This window comes from Panthera tigris, chromosome B1 (genome assembly GCF_018350195.1).
Source record: "Panthera tigris isolate Pti1 chromosome B1, P.tigris_Pti1_mat1.1, whole genome shotgun sequence".
NCBI classification, from domain to species: domain Eukaryota; kingdom Metazoa; phylum Chordata; class Mammalia; order Carnivora; family Felidae; genus Panthera; species Panthera tigris.
The window spans coordinates 52,041,419-52,058,890 of record NC_056663.1 but is presented as its reverse complement, the minus strand read 5'-3'; the positions used below and the strand labels follow the sequence as shown (position 1 = coordinate 52,058,890).

The 17,472-nt window shown below is 41.2% G+C and overlaps 1 protein-coding gene and 1 non-coding gene across 2 annotated transcripts in view; one reads left to right on the top strand and one right to left on the bottom strand.

Moving 5' to 3' along the window:
• XKR6 (XK related 6) overlaps positions 1-5,764 on the top strand; it is a 95,372-nt gene extending 89,608 nt beyond the window's left edge. The window contains exon 4 of the mRNA XM_042984743.1: positions 1,333-5,764. The gene's annotated coding sequence lies outside the window, so the exon portion shown is untranslated. The remainder of the gene's footprint in view (positions 1-1,332) is intronic.
• Positions 5,765-11,709: 5,945 nt separating this feature from the next.
• Positions 11,710-11,816, bottom strand: LOC122238180. Its single transcript, XR_006217142.1, has one exon. It is a non-coding gene; the product is annotated as a U6 spliceosomal RNA (small nuclear RNA).
• Positions 11,817-17,472: the final 5,656 nt, after the last annotated feature.

Below are 17,472 nucleotides of genomic sequence, written 5' to 3'. Positions count from 1 at the left end.
CAGATTTTATGCAAAGCCATCTTTTCAGAATAAATGGTTACTTGTTATTTCTTGTACTACATGTAATAGTGTTAATAGCAAAAATAGTATCACAAGTTTACTTATATTTAGCCTGAATTATATGTTTGTTTAATTGATGGCATGCCAAGAAAATGAGATTGTCATCCCCTTCCAGAGGGTAATGGGGTGGGGGGGGGCAAATTCTATGGAACTGTGACAGCATTAATATATTTTTTAAAGTCATGCTTCTTTCCATGTTTTCTTCTAGGGTCTCGGTTGTTGGTATAGTGCTACATTACCTCATTTCTCTACAAACAGTATTTTCTTATAAAGAGTATTACAAATAATATCTTATAAACAGTATTTTCGCAGATGTTGAGAGTGACTCAAAGTTTTAAAATGTATTTTTATTTGTATATGTGGCTTTCTGTGATGACAGACTTAATCACATGCCATGCAAATCCAGGCACCACTTAGGCTCACAACAGTGTAGTTATCTTCTATCTGTGATCTTGGTTTAGCCTTCAGTCAGTCAGTCTAGCTTTGTTCCGAAGAGAAGCAGTTTTCCTTTGTTTTCTAGATCTCCCTATGTGTTGTTTTAATTCTTCTGGAAATGTGAACTCTGACCTCTTGCTTTTCTATGGAAAAATTAAACAGGCCAATCTAAAAACATAGTTTTTAAGCCTGTAGTAGCAGAATTGTTCATATAGTTCACTTTTGTGTGTTAATGCTTTAATAAGAAACAACTAGATTGTTTTTATTTTTTTGAAATTCTTGTTTCTTATGTTTACCCACTTTTTTTTTTCCCTCAAATAAAGCCTATCTAGTTGACCCTGTTTGAAGTTAGAACTTTGAAGGTCATCTTTTATATTTCTATTTCATGTGCTAAAAATGAATGTGATAGAAGTACAAAGACTTTAACCACTATTAATTGGCTAAAAATGTGGTTTCTAAAGGCATGTGTTATATAAGAATGAAATCAGTAATCTCATTTATACATCTGAATATCTGTCACCATAATAATAGCTTATTAACAGAAAATATAGAACTGATGCCACTTTAATTTAAAGCCTGAAATTGTAAATGTGAAGATATTTGGACCCAATAAATATTAAATAGGTGATATATATGAGTATAGTTTAATATTTTTTAATAAGTAAACTGCCTTGTTTCTAAGCAAAACTTTAATGTTAGACTTAAGAGCTTATAACTGTAAGATGAAAGAAACATTAACTTTAAAATGTCATTTTGAAAATTATAAAAGTAAATATTGACCTTAGAAAGTTTTTTCCTTTTGACATTGTTTAATTTTTTTTCCTTTTTGTTTTTTAGGTTTGCAATTTTTTTTGGTGATGGCATGTTCAGAATCTTGGATCCCTAAGTTGAATATGTTGGAAATATTTAGGAACTCTGGAAATTATTGTTTTGTGTATATAATGGCTTACTAGGTGAATCAGTAGATTTAATAAAAAGTATATAAAAGACTAGGTATTATAATTTTGTGTTTCTAAGTTGACATGCATTATCTCAAATTGTCATCTATCAGTATTAGTGTCATTCTCTGGAGATAGTCCTATTTTGAAGATTTGGGGGTTTTTATGGACCCCGTATTTTCCCAGGCAGTTTATGTATTCCCCCACCCCTTGGGCCAGTTTGTTCAGCTCCTTTACCTTTCTACTACTGTGCAGTGTAGCTTACTTAGATCAGTGGTAATTATTGAACAGGAAGAGATCAAGTGACAGTCCTAGAGATAGTAATTATAAAATTTCAGCCTGGAAATGACCTCAGAACGGTCTGTATTCGAATATACAGATTATATCCAAATACACTTGTGACAAAACGCTGCCGATTTTCTCCTTGGATATTATTATCTAGGAACAGAAGTGCTAATAGGGAGGAAAAAGAACTGTTCAGTTTTACCTCTTCCCTCTCTCCCTTTTGTTGGGCGAATGGGTTGGGGGAAAGTAAAATGGCCAAGAGATAGACCATGTAAATGAAAAGGAGGAAAAACAAATTTTAATCTCCAAGAAAGAATATTTCCCCTTAAAAATTCGAAAGTTAGCTCCATTCTGTGTACCTGAACATACTGTTTTAAAACTGTGGGCTCACTTTCACATAGGCCCAGAATGTCAGCTAGGGTATGCTTATGCTTAACCATAGGAATGGCTGGAGAACTTGTTATTTGATAGGAGAGTCAGACAGTCCTTGGGTGACAGTCAGTGGTTGACTTGTTCCCTGACCTGTTCCTGCTGGGATTAACAGATTTGAGGAATTTTCTGGGGCAGTTATTTTGATGGTCAAATGATACAACAGCCTCTCTACCCCTTTGACCAAAACTGAGGAAAAAATTGATTTTTAAGACTGTATTTAGAACAGCCTGAAAAAGGATCATAGGAAAAGGCTGAGGTAGTCCAGTAGAATGTTAATGTATTTGACTATTACAAGGTTTATTATTGGTAGATTATCCAATAATACGGAAATTGGTGTATAACCCAAGTTTTCATAACATTTCTATTAGAAGACTTCCAGAACTAAATACACCCTCCACCCCTTTGCTTTACTTTGCTTTGCTTTAAGAGGATTTGACTGATAGGTATATTTAATAGGTGGCACAATGAAGACATTAGATTTTTAAAAATCAGGTTACATTTTAATTTAAATGTGTGTTGCCTCTTTGCTGCTTTCCCATTACAACTGGCTTTTTAAAAACTCTCCTTCTGTGATACTTTTATCAATAGAGGTGTTTCCTCTTAGCCAATTCTAGCCACAGTATTGACTGGGCCTCGGCATTTGATATACCCAGAAGGAATTAGACAGACAGGAAAAAAGTTGGTCTATACTGAAATGAATATTTTAAAAACCTTCTTAGATTCTGAACACTTTGAGTACAAATGAAAGAGACCCAAGAGGGGGGAAAATTTAAGAGCCCAAGAATAAAAAAATGGTGGGGGTGGGGGTGGGGGATAACCCCTTACATAGCTAACTAAGGTATAATAAGGGAAGGAAATTAATTTCCTGGAGATTATGAGATAGAATATGAAATCCCTTGGATAGTAGGCATTCTTAGACTCATTAGGGTAGTTCACACTAGCACACTGCAGTATTGTAAGGACAGTGTTATGTGATCTGGGGAAATATTAATGGATTTCCTAACACAGAGTTTGACATTTATTGTAGTGGGTTATAAATGGGCATGCAGCTCAAAAATGAATATAATTCAAAATAAGTATTGTAGATACTAGAGAAAATATTATAAAATCTGGATCTTTTGTCTGTATTTTGCAACGTTAGAGAGTAATGTAGACTACAGAGCATAGTAGAGAATTGATGGCATGACTATAATCAGTATTTGATGGTTGCTAGTATTACTAGAAACTTCTAAATAAAACCTGACATTTGTCTAATGTTGTCCTTAGTTGTACTGTAACAATTTTAGTGAGAAAATGTGTACCTTCTTGGGTCACTCTACTCCATAGTCTGGCACATCACTGTGAAAATGTAGAAATCTAAGCTCGTTTACCCAGAGAGGAACGGATCTTTGTAAATTTGGATACAGTAAGTGCGTAGGGACACACACAGAATGTGAGCCTAGAACAGTGGTTCTTGGTATTTCGGCACTTTTCGACCCCCTTTTGAAAACCTGAAGGTAACTATGGATTCTTTCCCCAGCAAGACTGCAATTTCTGAGGGTAGAGGGACCGCCCTTGGCTGTCAGGTCAGGAAGCCCTGATCTACAAGATCATCTTCATTTTACTTCTGACCTTGCTCTTGACTTTATTGTCAACTGTCTGTCAGGGGTTCTCGAATGGAGCTTCAAATCTTGAAGGACGCTTACTGCCTTACTCATTGAACTGAAGCCCCATGTCCAGAGCTCTGTAACGTAATGGAGCAGACGTCGTTCACAAAACGCTGCCCCACAAGTACAGTGGTAAAAAGACAGCCTGAGGCATTTGTGTGTGGCACAGCCTCCTGGGTAGTATCTCCTTCCTACTGGCACAGGGGGGTTTATTCCATAGTAAGTTGAATCTTGATGTTCTGTTTTTAAAATGAGCATATTTCTTCTAAAACCTCGAATTATTATAAAGGTTTCTAACTGTGACTTTTTCCTCGTGTCATAGGATGTCACATTAATGGTGTAAAATGTGCACTTCAAATTAACATAGTTACTGGGAACCTGGGATTGTTATTTTGTGACTCTGAAATCTATAACACGTTTTCAGGGGAATTGTTGAGATGACCGGATAATTCATTCTTTATTCCTTTCAAGTTCCTGAATGTATGATTGTTTCTGAATCTTATTAAGCCATTTATAAGATGAGACAAAACTGTCTTCAGTTCATATTTTGACACAGAATGCATACATTGAATTGATCTTATTAGAAATGTGTTTTTGACAAAAAATTCTATTTGAGTGGCTCTAATCTTCATTTTGGAATCTCAGATCCCCTGCTCGTTATGTCGTTCACTGGGACTTTGCTGCAAAATACAGCTTCGCTGAGAAGGTCATCCTTGAAAAATCAAGAAATCTGAAGAAACTTACTTTGGGACTTGAGTAAAGAGACGGAAGAGCATCGTCAGAGTGACAACGCAGCACACTCTGGAAACATCTTCGACTGCACTGCTTTTGTACATGAAACAATTTGACTGTTTTATGAACTGGACCTAGAGAGAGAGAAAACAGCCTCATAAAATGTATCTTTAATATAAGAAAACAGGACTCTGGCCTTTGAAACATTTCTGTCAGGACAGTTTGTTCTGACTACTCACTGAGGGAGGGAGGAGCTTGGGTCATTGAACTCGACTGAAAGTTAGTTGCCATGTATTCTGGATTTGAAGGTGTTTTTTTAATTTCCTCTCAGAATATAGTGTTTTGGGCTTTTGCACCATCTGCCTTCCATGTGCCTTTCCTGTCCCCTGAGAGAGGAGCTGGAGTTCACCTGTGCCCTGATACTTGTTCTCTGTCCTTTCTTTTCTGTACTGTTGACTTAAATGTGGGGAAACGTGGAGCAGGTAGAGGATTCCAGGATCCTGTTAAATCTATCCCGCTCTCCCTCCCAGGTAGTTGTATTGCATTTCCTTTTCAGCTCCTCTCAGTGTTGCCCAATTTTAGCCCCTCGGTTAGGTCGAGGCGGCATCAAAATCACACCTTTTGAGGCTCCCTTCCCATCGTCCTTTTTGTTCTGCCTGCAGTGGGCGGTTTTCAGTTGTGCTACTGGGACACATGTGCTCTCTCATTTCCCTCCCCCTTCCTGCGTGTTCTGCTGGAGAGAGAAAACAGATCTAGACTTGGGGATTTGAGTTGCGTGAGGTTTGCCCCCACAGATGCACAGCGCGGTGTTTAAAATACAGCCTCTTAGCTGTGCTGTCCACAGTAGTCTCCTTCATACCTCTGCTCTGTGCTGGGCATTGTCCCCTCGTCCTCTCCACCGCTCGATTCTCCTGAGGCCGGGAATGGACCGCATGGCACCATTCACACAGGGGGAACCGTAGTTGGCCTCTGTGTAAGCTTGCTAGTTCCTGAGGTCATGAGTTAACGAGGGAGCTGAAGAGTTCCCCGGGTCCTCCACCGGACTCGGGTAAAAGCAGATCATGTGCAGAGAAAGTCCTCATGCCGGAATGATTTTGAAAACAAGATTTGTCCAAAGAAATAGGCCAAATTCCAGGTTGACCGTGAACCCACATTGACTCTCCTGGTGTGCCTTACTTTCCACAAAATAAAAACCTTACCAAATGAACCCTGACATAAGTCAAATGTGGTATTACTTTTTTACAAGTAGTTTTCAGAAACATGTGCAAATAAATATGTTTTGTATGAAAGAGTTTATACTATGTACAATAATTTTCTGATTCTTGCTCTAATAAATATTAAACTTAAGTGGTCTCCGCATTTGAGCCCTAATAGTTTGAAATTATTTTTTTGAAATTACTTTCTTGAGTAACATTTTAAGGTACACAATCTTTTTACTTTTCATGTAACGTTCAAGTGTTCTTAGAAGCTGTTGACACGTGTTTGTTTTCCACATGTGAACCTACTGTGTCTTCAGTAAGAGTTTCTGAACCTTTGGCTGTAATTACCAAGCGCTGGGGGTTGGGCTGGCTGGAAACGCGTGTCGAGCTTTTCTGTGTATGCAGCAAACTGTGTGCAAATAAAATAGCTTTGTACCCTGAAGGAGCTTTTAGTAATTAAATTTTTATGAAACATGAGCAAGTTAGACGAGAGGAAGTGAACAAAAGGAGCTGTAAACGATGGTCTAAATTAGAGGTTTGGGAACCTTTATGGAAGGTGGCAGTGGTAGTGAGTCGGTGGGAATGGGGTGGGGTGGGCTGTGAAGTTTGGAGAGGAGCACAAGACCCCCATCTGGAGTCAGTAGTGGTGTGGGTCGGTGCGCGTAAGCTGTGCTCCGTGGACGTGGATCCAAGGTCAAGGAAGCTTGGTAGCAGAAGTCTATCCCCACCGTTCCTGACTGATCAGCAGATGGGTGCCATGAGGCAAAATAGGAAAAAGAAAATCAAGGGTGGGGTGGGGACTTCAAAAGTTTTTTTCACTTTAAAAAATCGACCTTTTAAACTTCTGTGTCATTCTCTGTACTGTGTACCCCTGGTAAAATAAAACTCTTGCCATCTCAAATCAGTTCTCTACAGATACCCAAACCATTTTTTTTATTGACCTGTGAAATCAAAAGGCTGGGTGCTGCTGTTTCTTGGAAATGTGCAGGATTAGCATAGTCAGGTCTTAGTTGTCCATCCTACAACCCATAGATCATGGGACGCTGTTTAACGCGCCAAAGAACAGGGCAGGTTTACATACTTCCTTCAGCTTTGCTGTAGAGTGGGAGACCCTGTCTCAAAAAAATTAAGGTAGCTGTTAAGGGGCACCTAGCTGGCTCGGTCACTGGTAGAGCACGCGACTCTTGATCTCGGGGTCGTGAGTTCAAGCCCCACGTCAGGTGTAGAGCTTACTTTTTTAAAAAAGGTAGTAATTAAAAGAACAGCTGTTATCATCCTGTTTCAACCAACAGTTGGCCGAGGACTCATTCTGGAAATCTCTTGAACAGATTTCCAGTATTTTACATGAGGATGAACTGAGACCTCCAATAATGCAAAGATCCACTACAACACAAACTGAAGAAATCATTTCACACTCCCTTGCAGATAATTTTTCAACCTGCAAAGTAGTCACAAACCTCCAAAAAATTTTACGCTGATAAGTGAGTGGCCAGAAACAATGCAATGGTTAGAACTTGTCTTATGTCTGCCTGTCTCCAACTTTTAAGATTTACTCTACGTACCATCGTCTTGCATGACTAGACTGCTTTTTAATATCCGCTTACATGCTAGCCCCTGCAATAAGGTAAATGTATAAAATGTGTCGAGGAGTGAATTTTCAAGAAAGATGTGGAGATTTCTTCCTTTGGCATCTAAAGATGAAGGTTGGTATCTTTCCTAAACGGGTGCTTGTAGGCAAGTTCAGAGGAAGTCAGTGATCTCTAGTCATGGTTCACAGCACTCCAAAGTACGTCCCTTTATCTCGGGGATATTGCAAAATTCGGAACCGTATTGCTCTATTAGTATTCCACGTTGTGTTCCTTAGAGACTTTTTCTTAGGAGTCCCAACTTTGAATTATTCAACCCAGGGCTAAGATTAGTGAGGCAGACACCTGCTTTCTGTATTCCCTGGGACTCGAAAGCAAGAATGAAATTACTAAATAAACTGAGATTGAGGGATATTTTGGACTTCGTTAGCTGTGTGCTATGCATCCATTCCTGCGGGCAGGGCACTCAGAGGGCTGGTAAATTTCTCAGTACTGGAGGGCATCACTTTGCCGTGAAAATTTTGGATTAAATATTTTTGAACGTCCTCAATTTTGTAGCATAGCAGACAAAAGATTATAAATAGATACGTACTGATTGAAATCATTTTACCTAAAGTATGACATGACCAAACTGTGTAGATTTGCAATTTTGTATTTGGAAGAAAAGACACAAGTGACTTGCTAGGGGTCTTTGATGACAGTTACAAGCAGGAAATTTAGTTCTGCCTCTAATACCAAGTTACGTGTTTAGTCAAAATAATACCTCAGAACTTTTCCGTTAGGATTTTCTTTAGCCCTTGAGTGGCTCTTGTGGCCTGTCCAGGCCCCCTTTTTACCTAAGAAAGCCGCATCAGAGAATGAGTTACACAATTTTAAAAGCCCCATTTGTGGGATCTTCTGGAAAACACTAAAATACATCACTGTAGGATAGTTTCCCTCTTTGAGAAACGGGGAATTATCCTTAAGTGAGAGGCCAAACCAAGGCGAAACAGGTGGTTCACAGATGGCTTGGTCTGTGTCTGTGGCTGCCTTCAGCACACTTCCGGTGTGGGGGCTGAGTGGCAGTGGGGGGGGGGGTGGGTGGAAATGTGGCAGGTGTTGGGAGAATGGCTTTTCACATCTACTAGCGTAAGCAATTCCTGTTTGCCTACTTTTTATGTAACATCTTTCTAAGGAGTCATTGTAGCAAACCGTAGTTTCTCCCTTCCCCCAGATTAGAATTTTGTGATTTATGTTTAAATTAAGAAGTAAGGTTAACTCCATAGCTGCCATTTCCTCAAACAAAAGCAAAAAACCCAGCAGCAGCTGACCTAGACTTCCATCTTGTACTCACTATTATGTAAGTCCTAAATTCTGATTTAAAAAATGATAAATTCGGGGCGCCTGGGTGGCTCAGTCGGTTGAGCGACTGACTTCGGCTCAGGTCATGATCTCGCAGTTTGTGGGTTTGAGCCCCATGTCGGGCTCTGGGCTGACAGCTTGGAGCCTGGGGCCAGCTTTGGATTCTGTGTCTCCTTCTCTCTCTGTTCCTCCCCTGCTCACGCTCTGTCTCTCTCTCTCTCTCAAAAATAAAGATTAAAAAAAAAGTTTTTTAAGTGATAAATTTGGTCTGAAGCAGAAAGAGTGTAATAAGCCTTTTCTCTAGTCTCTCACCCTTCAGATCCTCTGGCCCCCTATGGTAGTGAGGCCGGTGACCACCTGAAAGGTTTGAAATTGAGAGCAAGAATTAGAAAAAGATAACAGCAGGGGGCCTGGGTGGCTCAGTCGGTTAAGTGTCCAACTCGATATTGGCTCAGGTCATGATCTCACGGTTCGTGGGATCTTTCATAAGGGGGTCTTAGGAGGAAAGGCCGGGCAGAAGCAGTGCCAGGAGCTGAAGCCCCAGACTGAGCAAGGTCCAACTTACTGGTGATTAAAATGAAAGAGATCGTGGAGGCCCCCTAAGTTCATGCTGAAGAGTAGGGGTTCAGTTCTACAGGCAGGAGGGGACCTGTCCTCTGTGGCTTTGCTCATGTGGGACTTTCATCTGAGTATGGTCCAGAATTGTTGGCCCCTGTGGGTTCTCCTTTTATCATCTCGGGCAAGGGAGGAAAGAGAGAGAAGTTGATTAGTAATCATTCCCTCTCTCCTGTCTCTCAATACTTGCTTTTCCAAAATGCACATAACTTTTTCCTCATAAAAAGGAGATGATTTATAAAAATTCACACGGTGCAGAAAAGTAAGAGTAAAGTTCGCTATCTTACTGCTAATATTCTGATCATCAGCAGTTTCGACTTCTACATCATCTGTGCTAACAGCCTCCTTGGTAAGGGCTGCTGTGTGTGGATGCAACCATCTCACTCCCTAGTGCTGGAAGTTAGGTGGTCTACAATTTTCATTATTCATGTTCTTTTCATTTTCTCACTCTTGCAAACTTGGTTTCCCGTGAACGTCCTTATGCATAAGATCTGCATTTACCCAGTTATCTCCTTGGTATAAACAGGACACCTCAAAAACTTGGGATGCCTAGAGTCACCTGGGTGCCTCGGTTAAGTGTCCAGTCCCTGATTTCAGCTCAGATCATGATCTTGGGTTCTTGGGATCAAGCCCCGCGTCAGGCTCTGTGCTGGCAGTATGGAGCCTGCTTGGGATTCTGTCTCTCTCCCTCTCTCTGCTCCTCCCCTGCTCATGCTCTCTCTCTCTCTCTCTCTCTCTCTCTCTCTCTCAATAAATAACAAAAAAGTTTGAAACCTAGAACTGAGGTCCACAATACCAGAATTTAGTACAGACATTACCATTGAGCAGTTTGTGTGCGTGTGTATGCCCACATGTGCACTTTTCAGAGCACTTTAGTGGCAACTTCCGTCTTGAGATCTGCATAAAACGTTGCGAGGTGGGTTAGTGGAGATGATGGTCGTTCCTTCGGGTGGGTGTGGGGGGCTCCCATCTCTCCTCAGCACTGCTGTCACATGGCAAGTGCCTGCTGCTCACAAAGCACATTTGCAATCAGCTTTCAGAACATCAACTCTAAGGCCAATGCCAACAGAAGCTTTTGGAATACACGATGATTAGCACACATGATAGCCAAACTAAAAATGGAACTTTCCGGCTTCCACGCACGAAACTGCTTTGATTCCAAGTTTTCCTATTTTAATTAGGCAGATCAAAGAGACAACACGTTTTTCTGAGAAGTTGAAAATCATATGGCAAACCGCTCTATTTTTCAATGTAGGAAGTCTTTACAAGGGTTAAGTGTGAGCGATGTTCATTTTGGTTCTTTCAGGGGAAAGTACCTTCTGGAAGTGGTCTAATTGGATCCCTCAGTGGTGGTCTTCTACCCAGGCCCCCCTCCCCAGCCATTTCTCGTCCATAAGATCTCTGGATGGTTCCTGGATTAAACCACTGTGTACTAAACGTCATGAGAACTCAGAGCTAAAGACTCCTTGTCCTGTTATGTAGAAGGCTTGGTTTAGGTTGAAGTCATACATTCCATTCTTTCTTCTTAAAAATGAGCCCTACTTGGGGTGCCTGGGTGACTCAGTCGGTTGAGTATCTGACTCTCGATTTTGACTCAGGTCACGATCTCATGTTTCGAGGGATCGAGCCCCGAATCAGGTTCTATGCTGGCAGCGCAGAGCCTCCTTGGGATTCTCTCTCTCCCTCTGCCGCTCCCTCTCTCTCTCTCTCTCAAAATAAATATATAAACATAAAAAAGAGAGACAGAGAGCCCTACTTAACAAATTGTAGCTCTAGCCCTCCTGTACTCAGCAACCAGGCCCCTTAGCATACTCCCACTCTTTTGTCTCAGGGCCTTTGCACTTGCTGTTCCCTTGGCCTGGTCTGCTCCTCCCCAGATGCTCACATGGCTCTCTCCCTTGCTTCTGTTAGCTCTCTGCTCAAACGTCTCCTCATCAGAGAGCCCTTCTGACCCACCTGTCTATCTAAAATAGCATCTCTTTCCCTCCCTCCCTTATTTCCTCACAGCAGTTACCCCACGCTGACAGCAAAGATTTGTCTCCTCCACAAAGCATAAGCTCAGAGAGGGCAGGGCTTTTGTTTTGTTCCTGGATGTTCCTTCAAAACCGAGAACAATACCTGACCTATGTTAGAAACTCAGTAAATGTATACTTTTTGAATGAGTGAACAAATCCCCCCATGTTCCTACCTAGGGACGTGTGAAGACACTTGGAGCTTTCAAACACCAGAGGAAAGTCAAGGACTTGGGGAAAAGGAGCAGTGATCTCAGGGCGGGATCTCTGTGTCGGGCTGACCTGGCCCAGTGGCGCCATTTCTGCATCCAGCTCCTTCTCTAACTGCATGTTCACGTGGAGCCATGGCTTCTTTCTTTCTTCCTTTCTTTCTTTCTTTCTTTCTTTCTTTCTTTCTTTCTTTCTTTCTTTCTTTCTTCTTTTTCTTTCTTTTTATGGAACGCTTCACGAATTTGTGTGTCATCCTTGTGCAGGGGCCATGCTAATCTTCTCTGCATCATTCCAATTTTAGTATCTGTGCTGCCGAAGCGAGCACGAGCCATGATTTCTAACATTCCCCACCCCCCCAAGTGGAGGGTGACTTGTGCTAACAGTAGGCACTGCCTTTAAAAAGCATTTCAGTGGGGGAGTCTGGGTGGCTCAGTTGGTTAAGCGTCTGGCTGGATTTCGGCTCAGATCGTGATCTCACAACTTGTGATTTTGAGCCCTGCATCAGGCTCTGTGCTGACAACATGGAGCCTGCTTGGGATTCTCTCTCTCTCTCTCTCTCTCTCTCTCTCTCTCTCTCCCTCTCTTTCTGCCCCTCCCCTGCTTGTTCTCTCTCTCTCAAAATGAATACATTTTTAAAACTTAAAAAAAAAAGCATTTTAATGGATTAATACATGCAATAGATATTTACAGAGCAACAACTACGGTCCCAGGCATTGTGCTAGAGGCCAGGGTTATAAGAGGCCACAAGACACTCACTGAGCTGACAGTTTTTCAGTATGAGTTTGGTTGGACAAGATCGCCCTCCTGCCACCTCAAGCTAAGAGAAGAGCCCTGAAAGAGGGGAAGCTTTGCCCAGTGGGCAGAAGGGCTGTGTGGGGCGGAGCCCAGGTGTTGGTGGGCAGGTGGGCTTACTGTGTGGTGTCAGGGTTTGGCTTCAGCTCCCCCAGGGCTCAAGAGGGAGGAAGCTCTCTGTATGCTTGTTTTCTACTAGACCACATCAATAAAATTCTTAAAACTACCACGTTTTTTGGTTTTGGTTAGACTTCTGTGGACTAAATTCAGAAGCTAGCAATAATTTTAAATATTTCCATGGGTGACTCTTCGAGAAAGTTCCAAAGCCAGAAAGTCTATTTAAAAACAACTTTGGAAACAACAAATTTGTGTTTCTCCCTGCACTTAAGATTCAAAAGAAAGAAGAAGAGCAACAACAAAAACTTTCTCCAACAATGCAAATAGACTAAAATATAAGGAAACAGGAACTCCAGGTGATTTTTCTCACTTACTGAAAGCAATAAATAATGAGTCCTTCAAATACTCTACGAGAGGTATCTTGAACTTCTCTGTAAGGAATATTTCGCTGAAAAGGAGTGTAATGCAAACATGAATGACCATGTAACCCTACCCTGTACGTAACTCAGGGATTTGTGCAGAGGCATAGTTTTTGGCCTCTAGTTATGTAATTACTGAAATATAGTTCTATGGTGCTTTTACAGTGTTTTAAGGGGGAGACGTACACGGCACTCAGATTATCAGGTGAAACCAAAGACTGGTAAGAATAGGGCCTCCTTTTCATTTCACTTTGTTGTATCCTGTCCACTGGGTCCTGTAGCTCACATTCTGGCTCCCTCTTTCTTGCTCTCTCTCTTTTTAAATGTTTTATTTTATTTTTGAGAGAGAGCGAGAAAGAGAGAGAACACATGCATGCACAAGTGGGAGAGGGGCAGAGAGAGAGGGAGACAGAGGATCCGAAGCGGGCTCCAAGCTGACAGCAGAGAGCCTGATATGGGGCTCGAACTTACGAGCCACAAGATCCTGACCTGAGCCAAAGTCAAATGCTCAACTGCCTGAGCCACCCAGGCACCGCTTGGCTCCCTCTTTCTCAAAGAGTGTGTGTGTGTGTGTGTGTGTGTGTGTGTGTCAGAGACAGAGATGGAGACAGAGACAGACAATAACGTGGGGACAAAATTCAATTGCAGATTCAGACTCAACTATTTCTGAAGTGAGACTTGGGAATGATTCTGCTTTTCTAACGAGCCAGCTGGTTAAGCCAGTACAGCTGGTTCACAAACTCCATGGAATAGTAAGCCTCTTAGCCTACCAGGAACTTTCACATGCATTTTTTTTTTCATGGAACTTTGTAACTATCCTGTGAGTTGAGCACTGCTGGTGGCACCTGCTTTTATACATAATAGGGCAGGTCCCAAGAGGCAGATTGCCTAAACAGAGCTTGATGCTAGAACCCAAGCTTCCTAACGTCCCATGGAGTGTTTTTATTAAGGGAGCTCTAGCTTGGTGGTTGAGTCATGAATATGTGGGGAGTGGGGAGGTAAAATTAAAATTTTTGGAAACCCAATAGAGAAAATGCACCCTTTTGTTATTACTGTTGTTATGATGTCCCCTGAGGTCTTAGAGCCAGCGCTAATAGACTGGGAGATGGTCACATGAGAGTTCTTACACTTGCCATTTTTAGGCAACAGGAAGACAGCAGGTGGCGAGTGTCCTTCTGGTGACAAACTTAACTATCTTTGGGAAAATGGGATTTAACTTGACTGTAGGCTGCCTTCCATCTACCGGATGAAGCTAGAACTTGAGAGCTGGGTGGCTTTGATTTATGGAACACCATTCCTGTCAGATGGTACAAAGGATGTGCAAATCATATGCAAGTGGGCTAAATCTCACTCAGAATTTGCCAACCGGAAACACAACGTCTTGATTCCAGCTGGATTTTAATGTGATCTTGGGGTAACTTTCAATGAAGTCTCCACTAGGCTTACTTTTAGCTGAGAAATAGCTAAATCCTGTCAAATGTAAGAAAGGTCCAAACATGGAAGTCCAGAGTGGCATTTGTGACCGTGGGTCCTGGACCCCATCTGGGGAGAGGAGCCCCAGCTGGCCTTGGGGTAAAGTGAGTCTCCTATGGTCTTTCACTTTCACAAGTTCTCTTTCTTTCTTTTTCTTTCTTTCTTTCTTTCTTTCTTTCTTTCTTTCTTTCTTTCTTTCTTTCTTTCAAGAGGTTACTTTCTTATCTGTGTTGGTCCAAACTTCTTCCTTTTCCAAACTGTCCCTCTTAGGCATTTGCTGCTAAGCAACGCAATGGTATAGAACAATTGGATTCATGTGGGATCTTGATTCAGTTCAAAGACATGATCACCTTGATTTTGGTGTTCTAAGAGTGTCTTGTTATGCACATAATACCTGTTCACTGCAAAAATTTTGGAAATTAACAGAAAGTGTAAAGGAAAACATTGCTATACTCCCACCACTCAGTGATAACTATTGTTATCATTTTGGTAAGTATCATTCAGGAACATATTTTACCAAGTTGAGATGATGACGCTATTAAAGTTTTGTTTTGTTTTACTACTTAAGTCTTGTAACCTCCTCTTTCCCATGAGTATTAGAGTGAATGTTTTCCCAAGTTCTGAAATATTATTGAAGAGGTTTTCATTGGCTTGTTAGTTTGTTTTGCGGGTTGGTGTACCATCAGATGGATGCGTTCTAGTTTATGCAGTTCTCCCTTATTGATGAACGTGTAGTTTGTTGCCTGTTGTTTAATATGTTATGCTCCGAGAGAGAATCCTTGCGACGAATCTTTGTGCACATCTCTAATTATTCTTTTAGGATAAATATGGAGAAGTGGAATTACCAGCTCTAAAGATATATGTAAAATCGTTGTTGGATAAATGATGCCTTTTGATAAATGCTACCGAGGGTGTTCCAGAGTGGTTGATCCAATTTATATCCTCAACCAACAGTGAGCTCTGGCTGTTTTGGTGTATTGTGTTTAAACTGCCTCTTTGACAGTTCAAAATGATATCCTTTGTTTTAATTTGCATATATTTGATCTCCCGGAGACTGAACTGTTTACAATTTCTTTCTTTTCCTTTGACAAATACCTCTTAGGTCCGTGGCTCCTTTTTTTTTTTTTTTTTTGGAGTTTTATTTTGTTGCTGATGTTGTTTTTCAATGATCCTTAAAAGCTCTGTCTTGTACACATATTTTCCCTCATTTGTTTTTTTTTCACTTTGATTATAGTTGTTGGTTGACATTCAGCAAGTGTTATGCTTTCACCTAGTTGGATTTTTCAATCTTTTATTTTAGGCTTTCTTTCTGCTTGAAAATGTCTTCCCAGTCCTGAACTAAAATAGGCTAGTGAAGGTAGCTTTACCTGTACACTTCATTGGAAGACGGTGGAATTAGAGATTGGCAGAGTGTTGAGGAAAACACAACCACTAATGAAATGTGATCTAGTCTTAACCAGATGTGTACCTCAGAATCCTGTTAGAGCTTTAAAAAATTACCAGTTCCTGGGACACAGTCTAGTACCACTGAATCGGAAACTTTAAAAAAAAGGGGGCACCTTGGTGGCTCAGTCAGTTAAGGGTCTGACTTCGGCTCAGGTCATGATCTCATGGTCTGTGACACAGTTTGAGCCCCACATCAGGCTCTGTGCTGACAGCTCAGAGCCTGGAGCCTGCTTCAGATTCTGTGTCTCCCTCTCTCTCTGCCCCTCTCCCACTTGCGCGCGCTCTCTCTCTCTCTCAGATAAATAAATATTAAAAAAAAATCAAAAAAAGAAACTTAAAAAAAGAACCTTACACAAATCCACAGAGTTAGAAAGGATCAGAGCCAAGTTGCATGTGATTTTTTTTTTTTTTTTTTTTTTTGCTTTCTTTGAGCATTACATTTTATTAGCGTACCGGGTGTATCTTGTCTTATGTGTTATCTGTTAACAATGAAGATCAAAATGCTTTTGTGAGGAGGGGAATTCAGAACAGTATGCTGTGTGGGGTGTTCTGCAAAATTACAGCAGTTCTCTGAAAGCATCAGTCTCATGAGTTCCGTGGCTGATTCTGCCTTCCGTGTCTCTACACTATGGCAAGTAGACTTTTTTCAAATTCGAAGTGACAGTATATTTACAAATGTAATGTATTTTGAAGAATATCTGGAATACGTAAACTATATTAGAAGATATATTTACAAATTGCAAATGTTAACACCTTGTATTTGTATATATATATATATTTTTTAAAACCAGCATTCGTTATTCTTTGATTTACAGTAGTATCTCATTTGAAAATGGGGTATGAGCCTGCAAATTAGCATTTACAACTTGGGAAAAGAAAGTCAAACCAAAAATGGCCAATTTGACATCTCTGTACAAACTTGAACTATGTTCATTGGTTAACATTGAAAATACACTCTTATTTCTGTAGCCTGGAACTGCTTCATTAAAAGGTTTTACTTTATAAGGGGGCTGGTTCCTGGGTGGCTCAGTAGGTTGAGTGTCCAACTTCGGCTCTGGTCATGATCTCACAGTTCGTGGGTTCTAACCCCGTGTGCCTGGAGCCTGCTCTGGATTCTGTATCTCCCTCTCTCTCTGCCCCTACCCTGCTCGCACTCTGTCTCTTAAAAAGTAAGTTTTAAAAAAAGGTTTTATAAGGGAATTTTCCTATGAATCAACCTATTTGTTTTAGTGTCCACCCCATAAGCAGCATTTTGGGTTTAAAAAAATTTTTTTTAACATTTATTTTTATTTTTGAGAGACAGAGCACAGCAAGGGGGCAGGCAGAAAGAGAGGGAGACATAGAATCTGAAGCAGGCTCCAGGCTCTGAGCTATCAGCACAGCCCGACACAGGGCTTGAACCCACAAACTGTGAGATCATGACCTGAGCTAAAGTCAGACGCTTAACTGACTGAGCCACCCAGGTTCCCCTTAGCATCTTGGATTTGAAGGAGAAGGCAGTCAGCCTGTAGGAGGTGAGAGGGAGGGCATGGAAGGACCTTGGCTTTGGGCAAGGAACTTAGTATCTCAGAGCCTCAGAAATGGTGGTGGTGGTGATGACGATGGTGATGACAATGATTGTGGTGGTGTCACTTCATTGGGGAGCAGGCATGGTAACATAAGTCTAGCATGTGGTGGCTAGCAACAACTTTGTTACTGTTGGTCCCCCCATCCCTCACTCTGTTCACTGCACTG